The 7,500-nt window shown below is 51.7% G+C and overlaps 1 non-coding gene across 1 annotated transcript in view; it reads left to right on the top strand.

Moving 5' to 3' along the window:
- The first annotated feature begins 6,060 nt into the window (after window positions 1-6,060).
- Window positions 6,061-7,500, top strand: part of LOC124579085 — a 1,910-nt gene continuing 470 nt past the window's right edge. The window contains exon 1 of the ribosomal RNA XR_006972824.1: window positions 6,061-7,500. This exon is cut by the window's right edge and continues 470 nt beyond it. This is a non-coding gene — a ribosomal RNA (small subunit ribosomal RNA).

The following is a 7,500-nucleotide window of genomic DNA, read 5'->3' as shown; positions in this document are numbered from 1 at the left end:
CATCTATGAGACGCCAAGCCGACTAAGACAGCCATGGGCCCACAGTGCCCTTCTTTCGACCCCACCCACAAAGCCTGCATCCTCTGTCGACAACAGCACCCCAACGCCAGCGCCTCTGCCGCACGAAGTCGTGGACCGGCAATCACTCCACCTGCACCCGTTCGTGCCCCACCCCAACCGCCCAACCCGCAACTCCAGCGGATGAACGGCGGACTTTGCTCGCACGCGCAATGTGCAATCCACCCCTATAACGTGCGTTTCATGAAGAGTTATGTCCAATATGCGACATTCCCGCTGTCCCTATACATGAGCTGCGAGCTGTACCACTTACGAGCTACAGACGCGATCGCGTTGCTCTCTGTACGAATGCAGATGCTCAGCGGTCAGCTAGGAGGCGCTCCATCCATGTCGGTACCGGTGAGCGTTGCACTCGCAGTCGCAAAAACGTACGGCAAGTATATTACTCGGAAGAGTCAATGACAGTCCAAGCCCCCCTGCGTGGGAAGAGTCTTTCTAGGCCATGACCCACCGGAAGGGCGCAGCGTCCCCCACCCCAGACATGTGACGTCACACTATCGGTATTGACGACTAGACTGATTCCTTATAATCATTTGCCATACACCGGTGGAAGCTGCCGAGACGAGTAACTACATGGCGGCCTCGCCGTGTCACTAATGTACAGAGATACAACAGTTTCGACTGGAACCGGATGAAACGTATACACGGCGCTGATTAGTAATAGATAGAGCCATCAAAATACAGATAATGTATACAACTGTCCGTATACATGCTGAAAGACTCTGCTCACAATCACAACCACACGTCAGCCAGACACTCTTATCACGCACTACTCTCTGCCTGTAACAGGCACAGAGACAATATGTAAGCACCAGCATGGAACAACACCCAGTGCATCCTCTCCGCCACATTAGACTATCCACACTATCATAACCAGACCGGGAGGTCCACTCACAAAACAGAATATCCCACCCTTCCGACAACCACCATTGCTCAGCTAAGCCACCAACACCCACACATGTCCTACACAGGGGTACACCCAACATCACAATACTGCCTCCTGTCACAGCACACAAACAATGGCAGGAATGAAAGACACAGGTCTGCCACAAGCATGGAATCAGAGCGCCGCCTGTTATGAGCCAAAGGTGCACCCTGACGTGGCAAATCAGATGATGCCGCAGTCATTTACTTACGATAATCACAATCAACAAACCGGCCCCCCCCCCCCCCAAAACACCTTTCCTTACAACAATGTGTACCTTAACCTAACCCGTATTGTGCCTTAACCTAACCCGTATTGTGCCTTAACCTAACCCGTATTGTGCCTTAACCTAACCCGTATTGTCCCTTAACCTAACCCGTATTGTGCCTTAACCTAACCCGTATTGTGCCTTAACCTAACCCGTATTGTGCCTTAACCTAACCCGTATTGTGCCTTAACCTAACCCGTATTGTGCCTTAACCTAACCCACGTTGTGCCTTAACCTAACCCACGTTGTGCCTTAACCTAACCCACGTTGTGCCTTAACCTAACCCACGTTGTGCCTTAACCTAACCCACGTTGTGCCTTAACCTAACCCACGTTGTGCCTTAACCTAACCCACGTTGTGCCTTAACCTAACCCGTATTGTGCCTTAACCTAACCCGTATTGTGCCTTAACCTAACCCGTATTGTGCCTTAACCTAACCCGTATTGTGCCTTAACCTAACCCGTATTGTGCCTTAACCTAACCCGTATTGTGCCTTAACCTAACCCGTATTGTGCCTTAACCTAACCCGTATTGTGCCTTAACCTAACCCGTATTGTGCCTTAACCTAACCCACGTTGTGCCTTAACCTAACCCACGTTGTGCCTTAACCTAACCCACGTTGTGCCTTAACCTAACCCACGTTGTGCCTTAACCTAACCCACGTTGTGCCTTAACCTAACCCACGTTGTGCCTTAACCTAACCCACGTTGTGCCTTAACCTAACCCACGTTGTGCCTTAACCTAACCCACGTTGTGCCTTAACCTAACCCACGTTGTGCCTTAACCTAACCCATATTGTGCCTTAACCTAACCCATATTGTGCCTTAACCTAACCCATATTGTGCCTTAACCTAACCCATATTGTGCCTTAACCTAACCCATATTGTGCCTTAACCTAACCCATATTGTGCCTTAACCTAACCCATATTGTGCCTTAACCTAACCCATATTGTGCCTTAACCTAACCCATATTGTGCCTTAACCTAACCCATATTGTGCCTTAACCTAACCCATATTGTGCCTTAACCTAACCCATATTGTGCCTTAACCTAACCCATATTGTGCCTTAACCTAACCCATATTGTGCCTTAACCTAACCCGTATTGTGCCTTAACCTAACCCGTATTGTGCCTTAACCTAACCCGTATTGTGCCTTAACCTAACCCGTATTGTGCCTTAACCTAACCCGTATTGTGCCTTAACCTAACCCGTATTGTGCCTTAACCTAACCCGTATTGTGCCTTAACCTAACCCGTATTGTGCCTTAACCTAACCCGTATTGTGCCTTAACCTAACCCGTATTGTGCCTTAACCTAACCCGTATTGTGCCTTAACCTAACCCGTATTGTGCCTTAACCTAACCCGTATTGTGCCTTAACCTAACCCGTATTGTGCCTTAACCTAACCCGTATTGTGCCTTAACCTAACCCGTATTGTGCCTTAACCTAACCCGTATTGTGCCTTAACCTAACCCGTATTGTGCCTTAACCTAACCCACGTTGTGCCTTAACCTAACCCACGTTGTGCCTTAACCTAACCCACGTTGTGCCTTAACCTAACCCACGTTGTGCCTTAACCTAACCCACGTTGTGCCTTAACCTAACCCACGTTGTGCCTTAACCTAACCCACGTTGTGCCTTAACCTAACCCACGTTGTGCCTTAACCTAACCCACATTGTGCCTTAACCTAACCCATATTGTGCCTTAACCTAACCCATATTGTGCCTTAACCTAACCCATATTGTGCCTTAACCTAACCCATATTGTGCCTTAACCTAACCCATATTGTGCCTTAACCTAACCCATATTGTGCCTTAACCTAACCCATATTGTGCCTTAACCTAACCCATATTGTGCCTTAACCTAACCCATATTGTGCCTTAACCTAACCCATATTGTGCCTTAACCTAACCCATATTGTGCCTTAACCTAACCCATATTGTGCCTTAACCTAACCCATATTGTGCCTTAACCTAACCCATATTGTGCCTTAACCTAACCCATATTGTGCCTTAACCTAACCCATATTGTGCCTTAACCTAACCCATATTGTGCCTTAACCTAACCCATATTGTGCCTTAACCTAACCCATATTGTGCCTTAACCTAACCCATATTGTGCCTTAACCTAACCCATATTGTGCCTTAACCTAACCCATATTGTGCCTTAACCTAACCCATATTGTGCCTTAACCTAACCCATATTGTGCCTTAACCTAACCCATATTGTGCCTTAACCTAACCCATATTGTGCCTTAACCTAACCCATATTGTGCCTTAACCTAACCCATATTGTGCCTTAACCTAACCCATATTGTGCCTTAACCTAACCCATATTGTGCCTTAACCTAACCTATATTGCGCCTTAACCTAACCCATGTTGCGCCTTAACCTAACCTATGTTGCGCCTTAACCTAACCTATGTTGCGCCTTAACCTAACCTACGTTGCGCCTTAACCTAACCTATATTGCGCCTTAACCTAACCTATATTGCGCCTTAACCTAACCTATATTGCGCCTTAACCTAACCTATATTGCGCCTTAACCTAACCTATATTGCGCCTTAACCTAACCTATATTGCGCCTTAACCTAACCTACGTTGCGCCTTAACCTAACCCACGTTGCGCCTTAACCTAACCCACGTTGCGCCTTAACCCAACCCACGTTGCGCCTTAACCCAACCCACGTTGCGCCTTAACCCAACCCACGTTGGGCCTTAACCCAACCCACGTTGCGCCTTAACCCAACCCACGTTGGGCCTTAACCCAACACACGTTGGGCCTTAACCCAACACACGTTGGGCCTTAACCCAACACACGTTGGGCCTTAACCCAACACACGTTGGGCCTTAACCCAACACACGTTGGGCCTTAACCCAACACACGTTGGGCCTTAACCCAACACACGTTGGGCCTTAACCCAACACACGTTGGGCCTTAACCCAACACACGTTGGGCCTTAACCCAACACACGTTGGGCCTTAACCCAACACACGTTGGGCCTTAACCCAACACACGTTGGGCCTTAACCCAACACACGTTGGGCCTTAACCCAACACACGTTGGGCCTTAACCCAACACACGTTGGGCCTTAACCCGCTCTGTAATTGTCATACGACGCGTTAAATTAGTGTAGTGTTGCCTAACTGCAACCCCCGCAATATAGTTTGCTACTCGCACTGCCTGGTCCCCAGTGTATCGCTTCATGTTAAACACCTTGCAGCGATACACTGTAATGTGGATGGCAGCAGGACGTACATGCTCAATGCCCTTCGCAGTTGTTCATTGGCATTCGCATGGCGAAGCACTTAGCCTACGCTGTGGTACGGCCTGTGTCAACTGTCCGCTGATGTTGTACGTCCAAATCACACACTGTACTGCACATTGGTCCTCATGTACTGAATGATACATCGTGGTACATGTGACCGTACAACGACTGCGCCAACAACGGCGAACCATGCGGTCCAACTGTTGTGCACTCAGCTATGTGTCGTCTCCCTATAAGAGCCGGATTGCAGTGTGGTATGCCCTGGATGGCGATCAGCATGAGCCGTCTGTTGATGTAGTGGCGCGTGTTGTCAGACGTAGTCGTCTCTTCTCACACACCGTGACAGCATGGTGCACTGCGTTCCACATCTGCGACATGCGACAGAGGCCGGTTGACAGTCGTTCGCGCAATGGACATCGCATACGTACGGGGGCCACCTTCCACGTGTTCGCGAAGCGTGCACATGTTGTTGCGTGTATGTGGGCAGACATAGTGTGTCGTGACACCTGACACAGGCATGCAACAATCGTTGAATTTGCAAATGGCGATGGACGTCTACGTTTGCTGGTGACGTTACGCAAATGAACAACTGGTAAACCGTTGTGGTGCGGTTGTTCTCGCTAGAGGTGAATCAGTGATGGCGACGATCGGTTGAGCTACCAACCGGTTGTTTCAGCGATACCCACCATGCCCACGAACGTGAATGGCATGTGGGTGTGAAGCGATACGCGGCGGTGGCTGGGTGGGACCGTCCCCGGCCGGTGAGGGGGGGCCTCCCGGCGTGCTGGCCGCGCGGTGCGTGGGCGCACGCGCTACAGCCGGCTGGTGGGGGCGGCCAGTGGCAGGCGCGCCGGCCGACGGAGGCGGCAGGCGGCGCAGCTGCGCGCCGGCGCACCCTGCACGCGGCGCCGTGCGGCCAAAGTAGGTCCTCGCGGGCCCGGTGCGAAGCGCGGTGGACATCTGCAGTGTGCTGGTCCGATTGAGGACTGTGTGCGCTGAGGATGCGCCGCCGCCCGGCGCTCGGCGCCGCGACGCCGTCTGCTGCTCGGTCGCCTCTGCGGTTCTCGCAGGTGGTTTGTATCGCAGCTGTGCGGACGTGTTGGCGCGTGCGCTGTGCTGGGAGAGTTCGCTTCGGCACCCAAGTGGGGCTTTTGTCCTTCTGTGGCGCTGGCGTTGGAGCTGCCGGCCACCGTAGGTGGCGCGTGTTGTCTCCCGCCGGCAATGCCACGACAGCACGCTCCCGGGCCTCTGTCGGCAGCGGCAAGCTCAGTTGGGAGCACGGGTGGTCGCACCTAAAGCGTCTACTCGCCAAACTCCGGGCGATTGCGCCTCTCTCGAACCCGACCAAGTACTTAGGACGGCGCTGCGCGCCGCCGGGACCTGAGAGGGTTTCGAGGTGTATCGTGCAGGGGAGCTCAGCCTCCTCCTGTTTGCAGAATAATTGAGCGGACGCTTGCGTGTTCGCGCGGGCCCCCGGGACACACTCCCGGGCGGCCGGCTGCTCAGCTCTAGTTGACGCAGCTCCCTGGTTGATCCTGCCAGTAGTCATATGCTTGTCTCAAAGATTAAGCCATGCATGTCTCAGTACAAGCCGCATTAAGGTGAAACCGCGAATGGCTCATTAAATCAGTTATGGTTCCTTAGATCGTACCCACGTTACTTGGATAACTGTGGTAATTCTAGAGCTAATACATGCAAACAGAGTCCCGACCAGAGATGGAAGGGACGCTTTTATTAGATCAAAACCAATCGGTCGGCTCGTCCGGTCCGTTTGCCTTGGTGACTCTGAATAACTTTGGGCTGATCGCACGGTCCTCGTACCGGCGACGCATCTTTCAAATGTCTGCCTTATCAACTGTCGATGGTAGGTTCTGCGCCTACCATGGTTGTAACGGGTAACGGGGAATCAGGGTTCGATTCCGGAGAGGGAGCCTGAGAAACGGCTACCACATCCAAGGAAGGCAGCAGGCGCGCAAATTACCCACTCCCGGCACGGGGAGGTAGTGACGAAAAATAACGATACGGGACTCATCCGAGGCCCCGTAATCGGAATGAGTACACTTTAAATCCTTTAACGAGTATCTATTGGAGGGCAAGTCTGGTGCCAGCAGCCGCGGTAATTCCAGCTCCAATAGCGTATATTAAAGTTGTTGCGGTTAAAAAGCTCGTAGTTGGATTTGTGTCCCACGCTGTTGGTTCACCGCCCGTCGGTGTTTAACTGGCATGTATCGTGGGACGTCCTGCCGGTGGGGCGAGCTGAAGGCGTGCGACGCGCCTCGTGCGTGCTCGTGCGTCCCGAGGCGGACCCCGTTGCAATCCTACCAGGGTGCTCTTGAGTGAGTGTCTCGGTGGGCCGGCACGTTTACTTTGAACAAATTAGAGTGCTTAAAGCAGGCAAGCCCGCCTGAATACTGTGTGCATGGAATAATGGAATAGGACCTCGGTTCTATTTTGTTGGTTTTCGGAACCCGAGGTAATGATTAATAGGGACAGGCGGGGGCATTCGTATTGCGACGTTAGAGGTGAAATTCTTGGATCGTCGCAAGACGAACAGAAGCGAAAGCATTTGCCAAGTATGTTTTCATTAATCAAGAACGAAAGTTAGAGGTTCGAAGGCGATCAGATACCGCCCTAGTTCTAACCATAAACGATGCCAGCCGGCGATCCGCCGCAGTTCCTCCGATGACTCGGCGGGCAGCCTCCGGGAAACCAAAGCTTTTGGGTTCCGGGGGAAGTATGGTTGCAAAGCTGAAACTTAAAGGAATTGACGGAAGGGCACCACCAGGAGTGGAGCCTGCGGCTTAATTTGACTCAACACGGGAAACCTCACCAGGCCCGGACACCGGAAGGATTGACAGATTGATAGCTCTTTCTTGATTCGGTGGGTGGTGGTGCATGGCCGTTCTTAGTTGGTGGAGCGATTTGTCTGGTTAATTCCGATAACGAACGAGACTCTAGCCTG

This window comes from Schistocerca americana, unplaced genomic scaffold (assembly GCF_021461395.2).
Source record: "Schistocerca americana isolate TAMUIC-IGC-003095 unplaced genomic scaffold, iqSchAmer2.1 HiC_scaffold_294, whole genome shotgun sequence".
NCBI lineage: Eukaryota > Metazoa > Arthropoda > Insecta > Orthoptera > Acrididae > Schistocerca > Schistocerca americana.
The sequence above is the reverse complement of the archived record's forward strand: the minus strand, read 5'-3'. Positions and strand labels throughout refer to the sequence as shown.